Source organism: Ambystoma mexicanum, chromosome 9, assembly GCF_040938575.1.
Source record: "Ambystoma mexicanum isolate Mex_15411 chromosome 9, UKY_AmexF1_1, whole genome shotgun sequence".
Lineage (NCBI taxonomy): Eukaryota > Metazoa > Chordata > Amphibia > Caudata > Ambystomatidae > Ambystoma > Ambystoma mexicanum.
This window is the reverse complement of record NC_090931.1, coordinates 124,092,123-124,117,278: the sequence shown is the minus strand read 5'-3', so window position 1 is coordinate 124,117,278 and position 25,156 is coordinate 124,092,123. Positions and strand designations below refer to the sequence as shown.

Here is a 25,156-nt window from a genome sequence, read left to right as displayed (position 1 = left end):
GACACATTGTCTTATAAAATATACCCAGACATTACAAATCTAACGTATTTCTTCGGAGATACATTTTCTTGGGAAGATTTCATGGCATATGTTTTCATGACAAATCTTCATTGTTTCTTTTCTCTTGTAATTTTTACTGTATATAGGCTAATGTTTGTTTTATTTGTATGTTTTTTAATTGTGTTACAAGGTTTTATTTAACAATAAAAACACTAATAGAGGAAAAAAAAATTAGAATGTATAGTGGGGACAGCCAAATAATGGTCTAAAAGCCATGTGCAGTGGCTGCCTATAGTATATAATATACAGTGGACACAGATGAAGGCTGTAGCCACTTATGAAGAAAAAAGTCTATGATGTGTGGCTATTGGCATTTTCAAATATACAGTGCACATACCTGAAGGTTGTGGCAGTATCCATGACTGAAGGCCATGCTTAGTACCCATTAATGTGTTAAAATATATCTGAACATGTACACTGACCATGGCTGAAGGCCATGCTTAATGGCAGTTAATGTTGTACTGTAATTAGTGATGTCATCAGTGATGTGATCTGTGATATTAGCATTGTGTTCATAGGCTGTGCCACATTGGGTGTGAAGTTAAGGTGACTTTAGCTGAATTTCAGAGGTTTTGTTGCATTAAGTTTTCATGTTTACGTCCCTGCAACTAATGTTTTTTCCTTCAAATTCAAGGGTTTTGTTATTCCATAGATTTTTCCCCTGAGACGATCCATAGCCCTTAGCCGTGGCCAGCATGCACAACCTTCAACCATCCCCACTATATATTTTAGAAAACTTCCAGAATACTAGTACAGTACTACTGAAATAGTCTAACGCATAAAAAACATATTATTTGTGTAATGTCTTACCTAATATCTTCCTTGCATGTCTCATCTTCTGTGTTCCATTAATGCAACATTTCTGGAACAGAATGAATTATATTTTATAATAGAAATAAAAAGAAGAATGCTGATTTTTTTTCATAATAGTACTATGTGAATACTGAATGAATTCCTAGTACTCAACCAATTAAGGTTGTACACATTAATCATTATAAAGAGGAAAACAACTGCTCATTGGAGAGAAAAAACTCTACTCACGTATATAAAATATTTATAAATAACAATTTATAGACAAATGATATATATCACGTTTGCTAAGAATCTTGACATTCCAATACATGAACTTAATAATAAAAGAAATATTAAAAGAACAACACTTTGAAAGGGAAGGGGTATGTAGAGTGTACTTTAGATAGAACAAACATTGCATGGCTACCTCGACTACGCTAATATTTGGGTAACTACAAACTTCGTTTTCCTTCATCAAGTTCGAAATACAATTGCCCAAAAGTCAATAGTTTGTGCACGTCTAAAGACATTTCAGTACATTATTTTTTAAAAAAAAGAAATTGAACTATTAATATAAAGAAATAACTATATACATTGAAGCTGTGCTTCAATTATGTACAGACATTGTTTAATGTGAGATGATGTCAAATTTGCATAATAGTTTATGCAACCTTAACCAGGAAACCAAGACATATAACCTAACAATATATCTTCACTTTTACAAATAAAAGTATGACTACATGCCCACATTCTAGCATTATTTTGAGTGTCAATCTTTTTAAAGTCTAGTCATACCAATATTTCAAATAATAGGTAGACAATAAAAACGTGACTGTGTATAAATGTGTCAACACTTACTACAAGTTACACTTAGAATCTTACAAATATAATTTCAATATTTCTTGTAAAATCTGTGTGCTTCATTGGTTTGCCAACATACACACATGAGAAGTTAATAATGACATTTCATGATCGACACATCATCTTTGAACTTTATAAAAAATCAGAATTGTTATTTAAAACTTCTATTTGAACAGAAAGTTGTGTGCAATGTGGAATCCGCTTTTTCTATGAAATCAAAGTACATTTTGAAATATATTAAGTATCTCTAAATTGTCATAAAATGCTTCTTTTCAAATCTCTGTGCATCTTTTTTTGCCACCTAAACACAATGCCAATTTTCTGTAAACTAATGTAAAAGAAGTGCATAGTGCAAGGGCAGAACACATTCCAGTACTTTTGTGAAACCTTCCACACTTTAAATCGAAGAACTTTACAGATTGAACAAACTAACACTTAAAGTATACGGAAAAGTGGGGGCGGACCCTAATATTGGAACACTGCTGGCGGTTCGCTCTGAGATAGGGTTAATTGGTTAGATAGCTGCAAGGTCACGGGTAATTGGAGGTGGTGACCTCACCTCCTTTGGTAAAGAGTAAGAGCAAGGTCCCGGATGAGTGATGGTTCCTGTACAGGTGGTAGTTGAGAGATCCCTTCTATTCCAGTCTTGGATTGGTTGGTTTGGTGCCTACTAGGCAGAGTGATATTCATTCGTACGTATTCAATTCCTCGTTTGCAAACAGGGACATTAGGGCCCACTTACCCACATGATAGTCTTGATAAAGACCCTAAAGGTCGGAATACGTGTCGGCTGACCAAAAAAGATTATTTGTCTTCTTCTGAATAAATACCACTGAACTCACTCAAACAAGTGTGCAGATATTTATCCCTTTCTACAAGCCAAGTACAAGGTATCCGAGATGCTGCTCTAACACTTAAAGTAGGCTGTTTTCCTTTTTAATTGAATTGCAATACTTCTTGAAAACTTTGTGTGCGTCCTTATTTTGGCCACCTACACACATAAGAAGTAAGACACAAATATCTTAAACCTTCTATAAAACTCTTATTAGCAGTTAGATTAATTTCTTTTAGAAACACTGTACTTTTTTTGCATCTACATCCTAATGTTTACTTGTTTCAGATGTAAACAGTTATGAACTTCTACATTCCCTAAATAACTCTCAAAATAATGCACATGGAACATCCCCTGTCTTGTTTGGCCAGTCTCTGTGTTGGATGCTGGTAGCCATCGGACATCTAGGATGTAAGTAGAGGTGGGTGTCTGCCAGGTCTCGGTGATGAAGATGGGGTCAAGGTCATGTATAGTGATGAGTTTGGCGATGTTTGCAGCATGTGTGATAGCGGAGCAGAAGTTGACGAGCATCAACTTCTGTATTGTGGACGGTGAGGGGGTGTTGATGTGCTTGAAGCTGATGTGAGTGAGGTTGCTGCATTGCAGAGTCCCTGCCTTAGAGGATGGGCAATTCCGTTGATGTTGGCTTTGCCTGGTGATGGTGGGGATGGCCTGTGGGGACAGAGGGAGAAAACACATGCCAGCGCATACTTACCTGTTTTCTGAGCAGGGGCTTGGGCCCAGGGACCTGCTCGTCTGATCAGGTCCAAATAGGAATTGCCCTTTTCTTCATCTGCCCTTCACTTCAGATGCCGGGGTGAGAGACACCATTAATGAGAAAGTTAAGAGCAGAAAGGAAGAGGCAGGGCTAATAAGGTGGCTGGGGCTTGAGCCAGGTGACCTAGATCCACTTGCACCTGCTCACCCACTGCAAAGGAAAGAGGTTGGAGGGCTGTTAAAGCAGGGAAAAAAGGGTGGAAAACAGGAAGGCACCAAGAGTGTATGGTGATGGACAGGTGGGTGTGGCTAAGGCCAGGTCAACTAGATCCACTTGCACCTGCTCACCCACTGCAAAGGAAAGAGGCTGGGGGGCTGCTTATGTAGGGAAAAAAGGATAGGAAAACAGGAAGGTGTAAACAGTTTAAGGTGATTGACAGCTGGGTGGAGCTTAGGCCAGGTGACCTAGATCCACTTGCACCTGGTCACCCACTGCAAAGGAAATAGGCTGGAGGGCTGCTTAAGTAGGGAAAAGGGTGGGAAGACAGGAAGGAGCCAACCATTTAAGGTTATTGACAGGTGGGCGGGGCTTAGGCCAGGTGACCTAGATTCACTTGAACCTGCTCACCCACTGCAAGGGAAAGAGACTGGAGGGCTGCATAAGTAGGGAAAAAAGGCCAAAAAACAGGAAGGTACCAACAGTTTAAGGTGATTGACAGGTGGGTGGACTTAGGCCAGGTGACGATGTTCCACGTGTACCTGCTCACCAACTGCAAAGGAAAGGGGCTGGAGGTCTGCTTAAGTAGGGAAAAAAGGCAGGAAGGCAGCAACAGTTTAAGGTGATTGGCAGGAGGACGGGCTTATGCCAGGTGACAACGATCCCCTTGCACTTGCTCAGCAACTGCCACTTATGCAACCTAGTAGTTATAGGGAACACTTGTATATATTAAAATATATAGTGTTTTATACAATAACATATAAGTAGAAGATTGCAGAATGCTGTTTTTTTCAAATGTATGTAATCTTGAGAATCTTATCTATACATTTATTTCATAGTGAATTTATATTGCACCTTAGTAACTATATATCCTCTACTTTGTATACAATACTTATTAGCCTATTATTTCAGTTCAGTCTTTCATTTTGCATGTTTATATTCACAAAGAATATAAAACATATTGTCAAACATTGGTTTTAACAACATTAAGTAAGCATTCTTTAAACCCTTTGGCAATCTAACTTGGTGTGTGACTACATAGTCAAGCCGATCTACATCTGCACGCAGCACTGTTGTGAAATGTCCACAGTGAATGGATGCTTCCTCATGAAAAATAATTGCAGACATCTTAAAAGTTGTATTAGTAATGGGAACTTGACTATTACCAAAATTCAATACTGACATGTTAATTTACCTACCGTTTGAAACATAATGAATAGATAATTATTAATAATAGATTTTGCAGTGTAGACTATACATTCCAACCACAATCACTGCACTGCATGTCATGGAAAGCTTTTGTTAGAAGATATGAGTGGCCAGAAATGTGAGGCGGACAACTTCTGGATTTTTTCTCAATATGCCATTTTATTCAATTATAAGTTTAATGGAACACCTCACTATGCCTAGCCTGACAAGGATTTCCCTGCCTGTCAAAACTAAAGGAAAACACTCTAACACAGGATTTCTGGAGCTCACACTTAAACATAACATATACAAGATACAGCAATTCATGACAAATATCCACAATGCTATTTTCAATATGTTCATAGTCTTTGTTGGTAGCCTGGGTGAACTCCCTTCCCCAAGTTTCAAGTTGGATTTAGCTCCAATGTTCAACAAAAAGAAACAAGGAAATCCGGGTTTGCAACCAAAGTCTCAATTCAGTTATTGGCTCCTTCAATGTGTCACAAGAGAGTTTTGTTTACCACAGAAAAGGTTCTCTTCTTGGAACTTGGAACTCCATGCCCCCAGCGCTTACAGACGAACACTCCTTCCCAGCCTTCCATTTCAAAGTAAAAACCTGGCTCTTCTCCATGATCCCAGCTACGTAAACACCACTCAACCAGTACCAAGAACATGTACAACCTGTATATTTTGTAAATGTGTATTACAGTACTCTGCTATTAACTTGTACATTCTTGTAAATTATTCTCGTATGCACACTATGTATGTATTCCTATCCCAATGTAATTCCTATGTACTTGTATAGTATCTCTATTCTCACCTACTTTTGTGTATTTATACCGTGGGTCTCATGACGAGCTTGCTGGTCCGGATACAATGGTACCGGTAAGCTTGCTGGTACAGTTATATCCGGATTGGCAAACTCCGAGCTGTGCTTGGGGGTGCCTTTCATTCCGCCAGCTCTGACCTGGCGGAATGAAAGGCACCCGCGAGCACAGCATTACGGATGCACAGGCACCGTTGATAACGGTGCCTGTGCATCCGAATTCCCCATTCCCATTGAGCCCCATAAGGCTCAAATGGGAATGGGGAAGAATTTTTTCTGCTGCCCAGGAATGGGAAAATACCGGGTCGGGCAAGGCCTTAATGACCCGGTAATTGCCTATTTCTGGGCGCCGTAAAAAATGTAACTCAGCGGCAGCCATGCCTGTTTTACAGGCACGGCCTCCGCCAGGGTTGTAATGAGGCCCCATGTCTGTAACAAAATCAACGCAAGTGACGCGCCTAGTTACCTCAGGGTTCAGCATGCTATAAACGCAAATAAACTAAACTAAACTTCCTTGAACAACAGCTTTCCAATTCATCAAATTGCATCAATGTTAGTTCAGACGAGAAGCTTTGCCACCATTCACAGATGTCAAAGCAGAAGCACAATTCCTTGTTAGGTTCAAATACACGAAACACGCGGGAAAGTTAATGTTCCTTGTTAGGTTCAAGTAGATGCAACTCTTGGAAAAGTAAATTAAACACAGCTTCTTGTATGTTTCAAAGAAACAGAGCTTCTAACAAACCTTTCTTTATAGTGTTAGGAATTAGAGTTTATATCTTTGTCAGGATGACTTCACAGCACTTCTATGTTTACTTGAACAACTCTCATATCAGGTTCACATCTGCAATATTTCACCATGCGGATGAGGATGGGATGGAATATGGTCTTAAAAAAGCCCAAAAACGTGCGTTTCTGTCCTCTGATGTCCATGAACAGTCCGGGGCAGTCCTGGGATGTTCGCAAACATCTGAAATGTTCGGGGGCATCTATGTTTACTTGTGTATTACAGGCTTGGTGAAAATCAGTTTTTGGATGGCTTATAACTTTAGCGCCACTCAATAAAAATTGCATGAAACTTTGAGCTTTCATTCTAGACCTGATTCGGAATGGTTCTGCAAAGTGTGGTGCTGTTTTGTCAAGAGCTAACACAATTAGAAGGGGGTTCAAAAATATTTTAAAGACTTCTAAATGTGATGCCATTTGAAAAATCTGCACATCAGTCTGCAAAATGATTGCAGACCTAGACATGAATGTTGTTTCAAAGTTTGGTGGGGTTGGGTCTCAACATTTTTAGATAGCTTATAACTTTGTTGCTGTTTTACGAATGTGGACAAAAGTTTTCAGAAAGATTATAGACCCAATCTTGAATGTTTGTGCAAAGTCTGAATGATTTTACCAAGTGGAGGCTAAGTTATATGGCTATTGTATGTACTTACATTTTGATACTTTTTAGAAAATAAAACATGAGCAGATTTGCAGCAAACCTCTGTAAGGAGCATTGGCAAGGACCTGAAAGCATGGTTTTGCAAATGTGTCCGTGTTTATTTTTTGAAAAGTGTCATAATGTGGGTAGAAAAAATAGTGAAATACCTTTGGTGACTGAGGTATAGCCTCTTGCCATCGGCAGTGGGCGGATTGTCTGGGGAATGGCCTAATGCCTTGACCCGGACAATCTGGCTAATGGCCATGACCACGAGGGACCAGCAATGGAATTAATGTGGGCATCGCCACCAGAGACCGGCTATGTGGTAAAGTTTTTGGAAATTGGAATAAGTTTGAATGGGAGAAAAAAATCTGCTTGTGGGTAAAGGTTGAAGTGCTGGATGGGATTAAAGCAATAGGCACAAGGAGGGTCAGCAAGAACTTCAAAGCATGCTTCTGCAATTATGTCCTGGGTTTATTTTTGTCAAAAGTGTAAAATGTAAGTACACAACACAGTGATATAACATTGGTATCTGGGCAAATGGCCAGGCCGTCAGCAAGGAGAAATATTTGCTCTCATTTGGTTATTGGGGCATGCGGCATGGCCAAAGCGGTAGGTTTGAATGGGAAAACAATATTCTGCTTGCGGTTACAGCCTGAAGTGGTGGACTAGATTACAACAAACACACGCAACAAGCATTACCAAGGACCTGAAATCATGTTTTTGGAAATAGGTCTGTGTTTTATTTTCAAAAAGTGTAAGAATGTAAGTAGAAAAACTAGTAATATACATTTGGTCTGTGGGTAGTGGTCTTGGCCCTTGGCAAACGGAAATGTGTACTCTGATTTGCTTCTTGGAGAATGCGCCATGGCCAAAGCCCATGCCCAATGGATTTGGAGAATGGCCTTGGCTGCAAGCCATGAGCCCTGGCAATTGGTTACATTATTCAGGTATAGTGGACACTGAGCTAGGATGCAGGGTAGGTGCGGTGAATAATAGGGGTGGTTTTGTTTGGCTGGGGTCATGGTGGAGCCTTATGTCGCAGGCAATTGAACAATGATTTCCATCCCCAGCGTGCACTGCTGATAATGACAGACATAATATGTGTTGCAAAAAATATGTTTTATAAAGGAGGTTTATAGTTCTTTCATATATATGAAAAGAGGAATTATTAATAATGTATATACAGTGATCTAACATCATGAAACATTTTGACTTATGAAAACCTATTAAATTGACAGAAAAGACTTTCTTAAAGGGATGTTACGGTTAAGATGCATCCCGCTCTTGGGACTATTCTGCTCCAGTAGTTAGCCAGTGGCGTCCCACCTTGGCATCCCTTGGCATTTCCCTCCTGGGTTCTCAGGAGCACTTGCCCATTCATAACTGCCCCTTATATTTATGCCCTCTCTCACTGCACAATGCATAAGTGCATTTATAGCAGCATTGTGTACAATTCTTTTGTATAAGTTAGAGAAATGCAGATGCAAAAGATTTGTAGAAGATTGTTAAGTGTCAGTTGGTGTGTAGACGCTGAGTATGGTCATAGGGTTATATGTACAGTTTTTGGAAGTGATTGGTGGATGGATGTGTGACTGTTTGAAAGCAGGCATTGAGGGAGTGTTACAAATATAAAATTAAAAAGGGTAGAAGGGCTGCCCAGTGCGATGGTGTTCACCTGCCATTAGGGTCTTTAAATGATCCATGGCCTGGAAAGCGGACTGTGGAGACTGTGGATAGTTATAAAGGTTAATCAATTGAGGTCCTTATTGTATGCTAGATAAGAGTATTTGGAACAGAAAATTGTTTCTGTCCTTTTATATGTTTCTCTAGTATACAATTGTCCATTAGCACCCTGGGCGGGGGAGCCAGCCAATAAGTTAGCTAGGAACATGGGCCTGAACCGCTGGTACAAGCCTGCATTCCAAGAGGCCTGATGGCTGGCTCTCCCCACTGCCATCTTCCCCCCACCCTCCATCGCATTTTGTATTCTTTTTTTCACACCCACCTACCTTATTTCAGCAGCAATGGGTGCTGCTGCCGCATTCGCTCCTTCGCTTTGCCTCCCGCAGGCTGCCATGGGATTGGAAGAGGGACTCCGTATGGAGACCGGCCTTCCCTTTCCATGGTGCCTATCTTGGAAAAGGATTTTTCTTCCTATAGTGGGACGCTGTAGGAAGGAAAATCCTTATTTTCGCACCCCAGGTTACCATTTTGGCAACCCAGGGTGCTAATGGCTTTCATTCCCTGTTACAGGGGCTGGAACGGGGGATAAGGGCCCGGAGGGCTTGTTATCCACCCTCGCTTCACTTGGGCTGATAACTTGGTTGCCGGGCCATTATCCCCCGTTCCAGCCCTTGAAATGGGGGATGAACGCCACCTTATTCCCATTAGCGTAACACAAAATGCTAATGGAAATTTTGGAGAATCTTATTGAGTCTATCTACATTATTGAGAAATGTAGAAATGTAAAATAGAGTCTATAAGATTATTATTTTTGTTCCATTTTTTAACTGTGAAAGGTGGTTCCTAAAGGAACTTTTTTTTGTTCTTTTTTTTGCAGGAGAGGTCAGGTGGGGAGGGAAATGAGGGACTAGGCACCAACTACTAATATGGAGGGAAAGGTGGACAGGGGAAGATGTTGCTTGTGTGTTACATCTAAGTTAGGGGGCAGTCTTTCTCATGCCCTTGATTGCAACTTCAAAAGCACTTCGATATTGCTTCCCCCTGCAGAGTGGTGTGTTGCAGTATATATAGAGGACTGTTGTCTTTGAAAGATATGGATCAACAGTCTCTTCTAGCGCTAGCAAGGTAGCTGGTGGGATTTTGGGTCCCACAGAAGTAGGCTGTGTGATTACTGTATTGGTTGAGGAAGATGAGGTGGAGGAAGACAGCCTACTACTGGCTAATAAAGGAACATCTTTTCTGAGAGCATTGCAGCGGTTGGATTTGGTGTGGTGGTGCATAGAGGTGGGCCCATAGGACTACTGTCTAGGTAGTCTGCGACTGAGTACAACGTTGCACTGAGTGCATTTTACTTTAGTAGTTTTAGCCTTTGGTACATTCCCAACAGTGGCAAAAAACTAGCACACCCATGATTCTCTCGAGGTAAGCACTTCCTCTACCTCATCTTCTTGGTACTCTTCATTGTCGTTCGAAGTACACTGTGCTTTATTATATTGTGTAAGTCCTCCAGCTGCTGGTGGTGGCTCTTGGGGAGGAGGGAGGGCAATAGCTGATGCAATTTTTAAAATAAATAGCAGTTTTGCTAATGTTCTTCCAAGTATGTTCTATGTACTAGATTATTTATGGATAATGAGTAATAATAGGTGTAGGAGCTGTGCAAGGGGAACATTTTCAGCTTGAAAGTTTCTAGATCAGTAGAAAGTGCAGTTCCGAACAGTCTGTGAAGCATGGACCCGATTGCAAAGTGCAGATGCGTTCGTGAACATGTCATTGTGCCACGCACGTACGTGCTGTCACGTGAAACTGTCCAAAAAGTGTGCGAAGACGTCAGTGGAAAAAGTTGTAAAAAGTGTATAGAAGTGTTAAATATGATGCTAGAAGGAGATTTAAGGTGAAACTTTGTAAATTGGACAAAAACGTTGCCATATTGGGGGTAAGTATGATGTTAGTAAGTTGTAAGAAATTAGCATGCACTGGTAAAAACCCATGAAATTCACTGACAAATCTTTGTTAGAGGGACATTATGGTTGAGTTGCACTAATAAAAACCTATGAAATTCACTGAAAATACTTTGTTAAAGGGACGTTATGGTTACAAGTAAAACCAAAAAACCTCAGATATGTGCCAGTTATGGTAAGCTAAGCAACCATAACTCGCACCACCACTGTGCACTGCTAAGACTTACACTGAGGACATCAAAGATGACATCACAAATGCATCTGTACATGCCCCGCTTCCCCATTTCCCACCCCCCCATTCCTGCAAATTGCGTGTCATGAGAGACGCTTCGATGAGACCTCAATCCCTTCCTCCCCTCACCATCAACTTGTAGAAATGCCAAAATCTCCAGTATATGTATCCGTTTCTGGTCTGCCTTCCATTTCCGAATAGTGGCTATGAATGTGTGCAAATAAAGGGTAATATGTAAAGTGTTACTGAATTTATATGTCCCTTTTCCTTTGTTGTAAGAAGCCCTTTAAAGCTCTGAAAGGCACAGCACTAAATGATTTGCCAATAGTACCACCAAATAAATTGAAATGAGCTCATACTACAGCAACTACCAAAAGCACAGACAAAAGGAGTAAAGAAGACAAGACATACTCAACTGCGCACACACAAAAAAGTGCCTCTTCAAACACACCACGTACCCTTCCATCAAAGTACTCAGACACAGAAGGAACTGGTCCAATCAAAATGTCTAATACAACAGGTGTAAATTCATATGCATATGTCACAACAAATGTTGTAGTCCAAATGCCAGCAATTGCGCAAAGCATTTATTTAAATGGAGCAGCCCAGTTGTGTTTCCAAATGCTCATCCTGCACAGAAATGCAATAAGTAATCCTAACATTTACAGTGGGCCTCATTACGAGTCCGGCGGTAACCGAGGCGGTAAAACTGCCTGATTACCGCCGGACTCGTATTACCATTCCGCCTCCGTGATTCCCGGAATTACCGGGGCATTACAACCCCGGTTTTACGGGAATCACGGAGGCGGAATGGTTTTAATCCCCATTCCCATTGAGTCCTATTGGACTCAATGGGAATGAGGATCATGGAAACACCGGCAGCATCTCGTAATGCTGCCGGTGTTTCCTCGTCCGCCTGCAGGCGGGCGGTCTTAAACCCGCCAGGTCAAACCTGGTGGGAACATCACCTCCCGCCTGCAGGAGTCGGGATCAGGCAGTCCGGAAACAACAGTGGCGGCGGGTTTACCGCCACCGTTATTTCCGGACCGCCTGATTTGTAATGAGGCCCAGTGTCTCAGGACTATGCCAAGAATTGGACTACTATGCTGGAATGGTGAAATGCACACTAAACCGACAAGAGGATCCACAGGAATTTGTAATGTACTCACTACAAATACTGGCAAGCAAAAACATACTCATAAATGAAGTCTTTCACATTTCCTACATGTGGAAACATACATGCAGTCTCTGCAACCATCACATTCTGGAGCAAGTACCCAACAAATGCTTTGTGTATGTACCAATACCTAACTGTGACTCCATTCCGTTTCATCAACCAGTGCACAATGCAAACTATAGCATATTGTGTACATCGTGCAATTCTGATAATCGTCGACGGTACATATACTCTCACATAGTCAATATGTAATTGTAATGCTCTTAAAATACAATGACGGTGGAGCCAAAAACAACAGCAAATATACAGCCGTCACACATGGCTAGGTATCACTTGGCAAGAAAACCTTCACAATAGTAGCCATAATGTACCATTCAGGCGACAGAACCAGTGTAGGGCATTGTACCGCATACATTACAAATCAATGGTCATGGTGGGAATGCAATGATAATTCCATCATTCCAAACCAGAGAGTACCTGGAAATCTTGCAAATGCCTACTTAATATTCTTTAAGGCAAAATATAGTCATTGATGTATAAAACCACTGTACCTTACTCCCCAACAGGAACCATTGCCCTCTTAAAGGCACAAATAAAGAATTATCTTACCATACAGCACGCATTTGAGAAATGCATTAAAGTGCTTGTTGGATAATTTTATCCCCAGTGAACCCAATGAGTACACTCAGATGAACAATCCGTGTACACAAATGACAGTAGCTCTATTTTCTACATGAAACTTGAAACTTAAATGGGAAAGTACTAAGTATGAGGGTTCAAAACTAGCCTTAAGAACCTCTGAAACCACCAAGTATGCAAATGAGTCACTGCCTCTCTAAGAATACACATACAAATGCTATACATATGCAATTATCACTACATAAATCCATAGTGGTACACAACCAATTCAGAATGTACACAGATGTGAAAGTAGCAACATGAAGGCATGAGCTTGTAAACCTCCCCTACATGATTGTGACACTGTAAACAGTTATAATGCACCACCTGTTAGGCAACATATGCCATAATAGTACAATGTTATTTGCAGCATTACAACAACCCAACTCAACCTTCACCAACCACTGTGCTACAAACATATCCTCAAACAATTCCAAAGTATGAGCAGTTACAGTACGCCAACAGGTATGTAACTACTGTCACAATTCTGCAGAAGCAAAGTACAATGGCAAAATACTTGCAGAAATGTACCACTTACATCTGGTGCCCTACAGGAGTGCCTGCTCCAGACTGTTCTAATGTGTTGCCCTCTCACTCAGGTTAACTGTGCACTGAAGAATACCCCAGCCACTCGCTTGCCCAGCAGTCTGCCAGTGGCTTAACCTCCAGAGGACCATGAGGCTGTGAGGGACATGGATGAACTTAGTTCCTCTGGAAAAATTGTCTTTTGGGGGTGGGGTCTGTATAACCTAAATCTAAGTGTATGTATTTAGTATTGGTTTCTATTGCTTTCTCTCCCTCCGTCCGTCCCTCCCCTTCCCTGACATAGCTGGCTGGCTGGCACGTTGCTGTTTTTGCTCACTGTAATGAACTGAAGACTGAAGGCCAAGTTCAGCTGGTAGGTATCCGACTCCAGTTACTTCAACGAAGACTAGTGGTCCAGACCAGCTGCAACGCACTGGATACGGATGATGAGCAGGTAAGTTCTAGATCTTGGCCGCTTCTCAATGTGAAACGTAGCTTGTATGTACAATGTCTTTGTTTATGCGTTCAATATTAATAGTCTCTTTATTTCAGCACTTCTAGGCAAAACACCGGCAAGCTGTCTGGACTGAGCTGGAACTTGTATATAAGTGAGTTCAAGTTAAACTGGGTACGGGAACTAGGAAATATGTGGTATTTCAGTCTCTTACTATTGTTGTTTTCTGATTTCAGGGTCCCAGGAGCTGTGATTACTGTGGACGGCAGAAGATGGACCGGACACACCAGGTTACCAGGATGGGACGCCACAAATCTACCGAGGTAAAGGTAAGGATCAAGACCGACCACGAAGCAGAAGCCCACCGACGCAAGTAGTTCTTCCATTGTGGGTGAGAATGATACAAACTTGCGTAGGTGCCGATCGCACATGCAAAATAAACAGGAGCGGGAAGCCTAACACTGCTCTGTTAGGAAGCAGATGAAACGCTACTTGCAGGGTGTGGTCCGGGGTGTGGTTTCATAGTCATGGACCACGCCCTGTCAGCAGTAGAGCACCAAGGATGTCAGATCCATGTATCTATCCGGTCCCATGTTGGGGTCCACAGTTGGTTCCTCTTTGGCAGCCATGTTGGGATGGGTTGCCACCTTGTTCCATGTATGCCTCTGCCAGCCAGCCATCCCACAAATGCATCGTCTCCCTACACTGTCATGGGGGAAGATCCTCCTGGCCCTGACCCATCTGCCCTGTAACCGTACTGCAATCCTGACAGCAATCCCCTACAAAGCCCCCCAAGGAGGGCAAACCCAGGTCCTGGCTTCATGGGATGATTATGGTGATAAATGGCTAACAGACAGGGTGCATGAATGCTTTCTACTGGTTCTCAAGTCTGATCTAAAGCACTGTACCCCTTCCAATCCACCAGGTAATGGATTTTTTGTCTAATAATCTTGGAATCTAAGATGTCCCATACCTGGTACTATTTCTCCCCATTTACAATTTCTATTGGAGGAGGATTAGACATTGAGTTTCGTGTGCCGGGGTATGCTGGTTTCAGTAACTATGCATGGAAGACAGGGTGGATCTTCAATAAGGTGGGTAGCACCAGATTAAGTACAGGAGGCAGCGTTCAATTTGTCAAACCCAACAATTTACTTCCTGGGATAATAGCCACAGGGTCTAGATCTGCATAAACATCTCTTCCCTCCAGATTCCAACTAATGTGGGATAGGGCATCCGCCTTTCTGTTTTTGACACCTGGACAGAAGGGTATGACAAAGTCATATTCCAAAAATAACTGGGCCCGTCTAAGCTGACGGGGAGTTTGCGCCTGTGCTGTTTGCAGATATTGTAGATTACGATGGTCGGTGTAGACAGTAACTGCATGTTTTGCGCCTAACAGATGATGACGCCATTCTTTGAAAGCAGATTTAATGGCAAGCAACTCTTTGTCACTTATTGTGTAGGTCAGTACCGCAGGGGAGAATTTCTTGGACCAAAACGCCACAGGATGTAATTGATTAGTGGTCGGATCCCTTTGGGACAATACAGCTCCCATTGCCACGCTGGACGCATCAGTTTCAACGATGAATGGGAGGTCAGGATCTGGGTGTTTCAAAATAGGCACTGAGGTAAACTGTGCCTTGAGTTGTTTAAACGCTTGTTCAGCTTCATCGGTCCACATGAAGGTCTTGTGCCTTTTCAGTAATGCCGTGATGGGGTGTGCAATGTTTGAAAAGTGGGGTATGAATCGCCTGTAAAAGTTAGCGAATTCTACGAAACCTTGCACATTTTTCACAGACATAAGCGAGGGCCACTTTAAGATTGCTTCCACCTTGCTATTGCCTATTTGGATGCCGTGCAGTGTTAAGAAGATTCGTAAGTACTCAACTGTGGTCACGTGAAAGTAGCATTTCTGCAACTTTGCATACAATCGGTGGTCGCAGAGTTTTTCTTTAATGTGAAGCACATGTTCTTCTTTGGTGGCTGAGTAGATCAATATATCGTCGATATAGACCATGACACAAACATCCAGGAGTTCTCGTATAACGTCTGTCATAAACAACTGGAAGGCTGCCAGTGCATTACCCAGGCCAAAGGGCACAACTGTATATTCGAATAATCCAAATTTGGTGCAAAAAGCAATTTAGACTCATCCCCCTCCTTTATGCGGACTAAATGGTAAGCCCCATGCAATTTCAATTTGGTGTATATCTTTGCCTCTTTAACTTGGTCCAACAATACAGGAATGAAAGGTTGAGGGTACCTATTCTTCATGGTTATATTATTGAGTCCCCTATAATCGATGCAAGTTCTGATGTCCCCTTCCTTCTTTAATGTGAACAAGATAGCAGAAGAAGCTGGAAACTTGGAGGGTGGAATAAATCCATTTGCCAAGAACTGGTTCAAGTACTGTCATAAGTGCTGGTTTTCTTTGTGCGTAAAAGCAGAAATGCGGCTCCATGGAACCTGCGAGCCTGGTATTAAATCGATTTGGCAATCATATGGCCAGTAAGGGGGAAGGATATTGGCTTGTTCTTTTTGAAACACGTCTTCAAAATCCTTGTATATGGCAGGTAGTTTATTCTCTCCATTGGGCTGTATCACGGCCCCCAACTTTTGTGTTGTAGATGCTGGCTTCTTGGCCACAACCGGTACAAATGGGTAACAGGTGCAACGGCACTCGGATGGAAACATTACCGTATGTGTTTTCCAGTTAATAACAGGATTGTGGTAATCCAACAAAGGCATGCCAAGTATAAGTTGGAATTTTGGGACATTAATCAGGTCGAAGGTTATACGCTCTTGGTGGCCGTCTCTGTACAATAGTTCGACCTATTCTATACACTGCATTAATGACCCAGATGACAATGGTAAACCATCTACCAAGACTATGTTGTCCACCTTCTTCCTTTGGTGTCCTGGTATGCCGATTCTCTTTTCCACTTTCATATCTATGTAATTACTGATTGCACCAAAGTCGATATAGGCTTCCAAGGCATACTTCTTTTGGGGTTCTTCTAGTCTGATAAGGATGACAGGTACTGTAAGGTGTGAGACCGTGGTTGATTTTTCCTCCCTCGACAAGCCAATCCATACTCTTGTCGAGTCTTGGAGTTTTCCGACAGTGGAGTGGGACCTTTTGGGTTTACTGGGAGCACCTCAGTTGCTCCCAAGGGCTGTTTGCTTGTTTTGTTAGTACAGTCCTTCAGAAGGTGGCCTGCTTTGCCACAATATAAGCACAACTGGTCCTGCCGACATCTCTCTCTTTCCTCCTTCGATAGTGGCCCCCTCACATTACCCAACTGCATGGGCTCCGGGTTAATCTTCTGAGCGCAGGGTTGGTTTCGCTTGTGCGGATGTATACGGGCCTATTCTCTGACTGGCATGCTCTTTATTTCTCTCCTGTAATCGGTGCTTTAGCTGTACCACTAAATCTATGTATTCTGAATATCGTTCCGGCGTGTTGACCACTTGCGCCAACACATCTTTAAGTTCCCAACACAGGCCCCAATAGAAAATGGTGCTTCTTTTGTGTTCGGGCCAATTGGTTTGAGCAATGAGTCGCTTAAATGAGGTGATGTATACAAGCAATTCCTGTGATCCCTGCCATAGGCCAACAACTCCCCATGTAATGCTTGCCCCTGGCTTGTGCCAGTGAATACTTTGTCTAACTCATGTTGGAATTCACCAAAATTATGCAGGATGGGGTCATCTTGATTTACTAAATTCACTGACCAAGTAGCGGCATGGCCACCCAAATATGACAACACAAAAGCCACCTTGATTTGGTCTGTAGGAAAGGCCCCTGGCCGACACAAAAAAGGTTATGACGACTGGTTCATAAAAATAGCATACCTTTGTGTGTCCCCTAGAAATCGTTCAGGAGGGGCTACAGGAATGGTAGGTGCGGTGGTTACATGGATATGAGGCGACCCAGCTACGGTTCCATCAGATGAATCAGGTAGTGGCACCTGGCCTGCTTGCGCTACCAATAGGCGTTTAGCCAAGTCATCTGTTCTTTCTCTATTAAGTACTGCTTCCATGCTCACTGAGTTTGTTTCTGAATGGGCTGCATGATGCAAGTTCCCCAAAATGGCTGCTAACTGGTAGACCACTGATTCCATGACACTCAGGCACAGCTTGTGACGTGGGCTTAGCATTCTGTAACGTTTACCTCTGGTGCCCTACAGGAGTGCCTGGTCCGGCCTGTTCTAATGCATTGCCCCCTCACTCGGGTCACCTCTGCAGTCAAGAACACACCACCGGCTGTCTTCCCCAGCAGTCTGCTGGTGGCTTAACCTCCAAATGAACGTGAGGCTGGGAGGGACCTGTATGAACATGGTTCCTCTGGAAAATTGTGTTTGGGGGGTCTAGATAACCTAAATGTAAGTGTATGTAGTAAATATTGATTTGTATTGCTTTCTCTCCCACCTCCCATCCCTCCCCTTCCCTAAGGTAGGTGGGTGGCGCGTCACGGATTTAGCTCACTGTAATGAACTGAGTACTGAAGGACAAGGTTAGCTGGTAGGTATCTGACTCCAGTTACTTCACTGAAAACTAGTGGTCCAGACCGGCTGCGATGCACTGGATACGGATGATGAGCAGGTAAGTTCTGGTGAGGCGTTATTCTACATCGTGACCGCTTCGCAATGTAAAACGCAGCTTGTATGTGCAATGTCTTTGTAGATGCGTTGAATATTAATAGTCTCTTTATTTTGTCACTTCTAGGCTAAACACAGGCTAGCTGTCTGTACTCAGAGCAGAGCGAAGAAGCTTGAATTTCTATACAAATGAGTGCAAGTTAAGCTGGGTACGGGAGCTGGGAGGTACGTGGAATTTCAGTCTCTTACTATTGTCATTTTCTGATTTCAGGTTCCCAGGAGCTGTGATTACTGTGGATTGCAGACCAAGGACCGGAGACACCGGGTTACCAGGATGGGATGCCACAAGTCTTCCAAGGTCAAGGTAAGAATCAAGACCGTACATGAAGTAGTAGGCTGCTTGGGCAAGTAGGTCTTCAATTCCGGGTGAGAATGCAGCAAACTCGTGTATGTGCCGATCACACGTGCAAAAGAAACCTGGAGTGGTAATCATAACACTGCTCTGGTAGGAAGCAGAGGAAACACTAAGTGCAGGGTGTGGTTCGGGGCGTGGTTATATAGCCGCGGACTGTGCCCTGTCAGCAGTACAACACCAAGGATGTCAGATCCATGTATCTATCCGGTGCCATCTTGAGTTCCACAGTGGGTTCCTCTTTGGCAGCCATGTTGGGATGGGTTGCCACCTTGTTCCATACACGCCTCTGCCAGCCAGCCATCCCACAAACCCTTCGGCTCCCTATACTGTAGTGGGGAGAGATCCTCCTGGCCCTGCCCCATCTGGCTTGTACCCGCACTGGAATCATGACAAAAACACCAGCAGCAACCAAATACATAAGGAAACAGTGCTGCAAAAAGGAAGCAGGTAAACCGTTACAAAACACCAACTGCTATACCATGCCACCCATCCTAAACCCATGTATATACCAGAAATAATAAACCATTACATTTGCACCTACTTCAAGAGCACACCTTAAAAATGTCTGTATACACTGCAAACGTAACATTGTGTACCATAGCAGCAACAACATTTTAAAGTTTTTTTTAATGCAGCATGGATTCTTTTTTCCCACAGACCTAATGAGTAGGCAAAGAAACACAAGAGCTGCACACATTGCACAGTACACTGGTTCAAAGTATAGTACTTTTGAAGTACTAGTTATAAGGGTCCACAAACTAAACAAACATATGCAATGTTCTGCACTGCAAAGTTACAAAATACCTGCTCTAACCTATTCTTCTCTCGTTCCCCACAGATAATGGAGCAACACGTACTACATCATTTCACATTCCATACACAAAAAACAACACAGGTACTCCCCCATCCAAACAGTAAGTATGAAGTTATTGCTATCATACGTCAGTACAATGTCCACAGTGCACTGTGTGCACTTACTTGTACAATGCACATACCAATGCCACAATTGTAATGCACACCTGTAAAACACATCACAGCTTGTGGCTACACCCTACACGCATCACTACACCCAGTACACTGAACGGGCTCCAGCAATGCACTCAATATTGTAGAGCCTGCGCACAACTAACTACAGTCCTAAACGTGTTCATATTGCAAGGCTCCAAACTTCGTACGATGGCCCAGCCACCCACGTACACTGATTCAGAGCACACACAGTCTGCCATCGTCCACCGTTGCACCGTAATAAACTGCACATATAAATGTTCATTAGGGACTGTAAACGCACATTTATGTATTTTGCCATCTGTGCATTCAGTGCAGCATGTGTACGGCACCACCATTTCTCCTTATATGTCGTACTAACTTCACCGTAATGACACTACAAACAGTTCGGAAATCCATGGTACAATGGAAACACGTTGACGCCTGGATCCTTTTTTTTTGTCCAGCATCATCTCCGGAAAGCGAAACCTAACATGCCTCTCGTTCAACAGGGCAGATGCTCATTGTAAAACAGCCTTGAGTGGGAAGCATGATTAGCGCCAAGGCCAGAAAATGGATGGAATTGTTCAAAAAAAGGAAAGATAATTTACACTGCAGGCGCTCCGCCCATGAGCCCTACAGATAGTCTGCAGCGATTCGGTATGCATAATTATGAATTTACTTTAACGCACACTTTCTCTGTGTGCATTCCACGCAGCTTTGTGATGGCAGTATTCACTCACCGCTGCAGTGCCATGTCTCCACCATTCCCTTGCAGAGGAACTGTGATTGAACTTTGTTTTGTGGCCATTCTTCCCCAGCCTCAGCCAATGCAGACACAAAAGGCAAGACAAAAAGGGAACGCTTTTCATGCTGTGAAACAGCACCCCTTCTGCTCACTCGTGCAATGCTACATTCCCTGTTTAGCCTTCACTATGCCCTTTCTCACAATACTGCTAGCACTGTCATTTTTTATAAAAAGGAAACACATGCAAGCAACGTCTGGTGGGAACGTTTGAACAGCACTTTGTCTGTGTGGTGCCGTACAAGTACACTAAAACGTACACAACAGAAGGGAAAGCAGTGGGTTAACATATGACGCTACTCAATAACACTCACTATATGGTCCATGAGGCAGCCACTTATGACGACATCCTTCCCGCAAACTTTTGTCCTGTAGGCTGCCACTAATAACACCTACTTTCATCTATTCTAATTCATGTTTCCTCATAGATACTTGGCACCTTATTGCTCATACCACTCCTTCCACATTCCACCAGACGGGTGGTGGACCAAGCATATCAAAATTACCAGAAGCAATGTGTTTTCCACTCTTGTAATCTGGGCTGACTGATATGCCCTATTTGTTCATTTGCGGTTCCGGCCGTACGAACCAACCTGTAAACATTTTGGATATATGGCATCAAAGAGTCAACAACTGGTAACTTCTTTACCTTGCAAATAAAATGCCTTCTTCCTAATAGGCCACCAAGTGGCAAAATAAAGCTCTTGCAACAATTCACAGTGTTGGTCGTACATTATGGGAATGTTCTGGAACCATATGCTCTGTGTGCGTATGTGTGCTTTTCCTTTTGTTTATGTTGTTCCTTTCCCGAGCAAGGTGCTCACATGACAGAGTGCCCTAGGCTTGGCATGCATGTAACGAAAATACCTGGAGTGCACACCGTGAGCAACGAATTTCCACAACTAAAGTCAGCTATGTCAATGCTTGTTGCAATGGTGTATCGTGCAAGCACGTATAGGTAATGGAAGCAATGCACACAATCCAATTGCACACAATAGGAACCCCAACCGTGTCAGTTGGCCATCTCAAGAACTACACAAAAGAAAGCTAACAGTCAGAAGGCCTGCTGTCCTGTATATAGCGAGACTTATTGGCGTACATAGGTTTGTTCAGTGCATATGTATGTGAGTCGGCCTATACATTATCCATACTTAAAATGTGTGCTGCCTAGTTATGCGTGTCACGTTGCAATGTCTTTCTTCACTCTCAAAGCACAGAATATTATCAGGGGCCCACCATACCAAACAGAATTGGTGGCTTGTCAGTCTGTGAACGGCAACAAGTCCAATGACGTACACCATATGCAACGGTAGGCACAGCACGTCACCTCTGGCTGTGTACCAACTGCCAAATGTCCTCCACACCCATCTGTAATGGTGACCACCCACAGCAGAGATACATACTTCCAAGAGTGTATGCTAGCGTTACATATCAGTATAGGAACAGACCCAAAGAAGGCAACATTCTGAAATCTACTTCCAACCATTGGCCAGGCTCTTAGTTCCAAGGGCCCTAGCCATTCACACAAGGCAGTAGGGGTTTGCCACTTCCAACACAAAATAGTACACCGAATGGAAATATCCCAATATCATCTGCAATAGCCTCCCCATCCCCAATGGGCTCTGAAGGTAGTCACCTGTACAGGTACCCAACAATCTTTTATGTGTGAGAAGCTGCCTGAATGGTCCATATGTCAAAATTGTGATGATAAAACATTCCTTACATGTCCCAATGTCTTACTACACTCCCTGAAGAAAGGCTCTGTTGACAGCAACACCATTCCAAAGGGAAATTCTCGCATGTCTCACCACTGCTGCTCTAGGAAGGCTAACATGTCCTCCAGAATGATTCTACAAATGTGGACACTTAGATATTTAAAAGTGTGTGGGATGTAAGAATGTATGGTTATTATAACTAATCCAAATGAGTTAAGGCAAAAGTAAGTCACTCTTTATACATAAGTGTGCAAGGCACACACCTATAGCACTGTGCTCCCATACATGGCACATTGTGTTGCAGGGGTTGTGCCCAAGGCCTAGTGTGTTGGGTACATGCAGAGGCCTACGACCTCCACCCATGCACCCAAGCGCCTAGTCTTTGGGCACACCCACTACAACGCAATAGAGGCATGCATGGGAACATGTGGCCTCGTAGCTTTCCTGACTACAAGAATGTATGGGGAGAGTACAGAACCCAAACAAGGCAACATTCTCAAACCTACTTCCAGCCCGTGGCCCGAGTGTTACCTTCAAGGGCCCTAGCCATGCACACAAGGCAGTAGGGGTGTTGCAGGCACAACACAGCATAGTACACCAATTGCAAATATCCTCATAGTGTCTCAAGAACACTGGCCATCCCCAATGGAGTCTGCCTGCACTCACCAAAGAATGATAGTCGCTTGTGCAGCAACCTGCCAATGAAGTATATGTGAGTAGCTGCGTGAATGGTGCATATCGCCAAATTGTGATGGTAAGAAATCTGCTCACCCACTACAAGGCAATAGAGCCATGCATGGCAACATGTGGCGACGTACCTTTCCTGACTACAGGTACGTATGGGTATAGTAACGAACCCAAATAAGGCAACATTCGCAAACCTACTTCCAACCAGTGTCCAGACTGTTGCCTGCTAGGGCCATAACTATGCACACAAGGCAGTAGGGCTTTGCAGGCATAACACAACATAGTACACCAACTGTAAATATCTTTATCTTCATAGTCTCCCCAAAGGGTTGTAGGTCAAAGGATCGACAACCAAAGGGTCGAATGGTCAAAGGATCGACACCAAAGGACCGAAAAGCAAAGGATCACATTTTTTTTTTACATTTTTTTGGGGGGGGTCCCCCCAACTCCTGTTTTTGTGGTAAAAACCACTTTTTTTCACTAAACGAAAACCCCCCAAAAAATTTAATTAAAAAAAAAATCAATCCTTTGGTTTTAGATCCTTTGGTGTCGATCCTTTGACCATTCGACCCTTTGTATTCGATCCTTTGACCGGACACCTCCACAAAGCACTGCTTATCCCCAATGGAGTCGGCCTGCACTCCCCAAAGAATGATAGTGACCTGATCAACAACCCGCCAATGAAGTGTATGTGAGTAACTGCATGATTGCTGCATATCGCCAAATTGTGATGGTAAAAAAATATGTTATGCTCACCTGGTTCCCACAGGGGTGTTGGGCGGAACTGGACAGCCACGGTCTCCACCAACGTGATGCGTAGTGCAGAGATGACTGACTGGACTGGCCCACCTAGCTTTGTCTGCTTGACCCGTAGAAGTAGTCTCCTAAAGGCGGAGAAAGGGAATTAGCCACCCGTGGATTTGAGTAATAGCCCCTCACTGCGTGCCCATTTATCACCTCTGATATTCCCGTTCACAAAGCTCACAAAGTTTTGAATGATGAGCTCTCCATCCTGCGAGGAACGCAGGGGCGCGTTGATGGCCAGTTACTTCACTGGCTTGAGGATATTGGAAGAGTTCTAGACAAATCTTGGCTCCAAAACTCCTGGCGAAGGACCGTAAGTATATAGTTCTTAAGAGTTCAAAAATGTCTGACGAATCACTCTTGTCCAATTCCTTTGTTTATCTTGCACCTTAGACCCAAAAGAAGATAGTCATGTGGCAGCTGAAAGTGTTCCGGTAAGAGTCTGTGCTATCCCACACTGTCTGTTAAATGATGCAAAGGTTTAACTCGCAGCTTCCTCTTTTCTTACAGGTGCGGCGTAAGAAGATTTGGCGTACTGGTGAATAATACCTCCGGCAGTAAAATCAGGTAAGTATATGGTGGCAAGAGATTGTCCTTGTTTGTTCCCCTCAGCTCACCTTGTTGTTTTCTTGTCCCCCTTAGGTGCTGGAATGCGGCAACAGAATGATGGAGACAGCGCCGGATCATAGAGATGCTGCGAGGAATGGTGAGTATGGTGCGGTGCTGCTGCTGGCGATGCAACGTGTTTAAAATAAAGTCTTTTTCAAGTTCAAAGGTGCGATGAATCCGGAATCAGGTAAGAAACCCAATAATGTTCTTGTTCTAACCTTTCTTCTTCTTTCCCTTCTTTCTAGGCGCTCTGTACTCGAGGCGGGCGTGGCAAGAGGCTGGATGCTGACTGCAGGCACGGTAAGCATTACGCTGCAGGATGCAGAATAACGCAAAGCGTGTGCTGCTCTTCGGGCGTGGTTTAAATAGCCTCCAAAGTAGTCCCAGGTAAGTATTCCTCCACAACCACACCCGAGTAACAAAATAGTCCCTAGATAAAGTAGTCCCTTCCAAGCCTCACATGGGCTTGGATCTCTTGCAGCACGGTCTGCATCAGGTAAATTTCAACATATGAGCCTGGCGCCTAGGGCGCCAGGACTGTTGCCCCATATGAGCCTGGTGCCATAGATGCCAGGACTGTACCCATATAGCCCCTAACAGGGGTTGCTGGGCTCCCTCTGGGTAACATGATGCCTGCTTCTGGGGTTGATGGACTTGGTCTGGATGCCCGGGGGTAGGCATCATGACAAAATCATTCCATGTGGCAATGTCTTACTAACCTCCCTGAAGCAATGCTGTACCTGAGCCCTAGCCTCTTGCCTACATGTGGAGGCCTAGGGCCTCTGCCCATGACCCCAAAAGCCTAGCCCTTGCCCGCAACCACTAAATGGCAATAGAGGCATGCATGGCAACTTTTGGCCACGTACCGTACTCGCCAAACCTAACACTGCCACCGAGACCCCTA

General features: G+C 43.4%; 1 protein-coding gene across 2 annotated transcripts in view; it reads right to left on the bottom strand.

The window, feature by feature from the left end:
• Positions 1–25,156, bottom strand: part of LOC138487721 (6-pyruvoyl tetrahydrobiopterin synthase-like) — a 577,714-nt gene that overhangs the window by 351,629 nt on the left and 200,929 nt on the right. For both annotated transcript variants that reach the window (XM_069614268.1, XM_069614269.1), the window contains exon 2: positions 871–922. The gene's annotated coding sequence lies outside the window, so the exon portion shown is untranslated. The remainder of the gene's footprint in view (positions 1–870; positions 923–25,156) is intronic.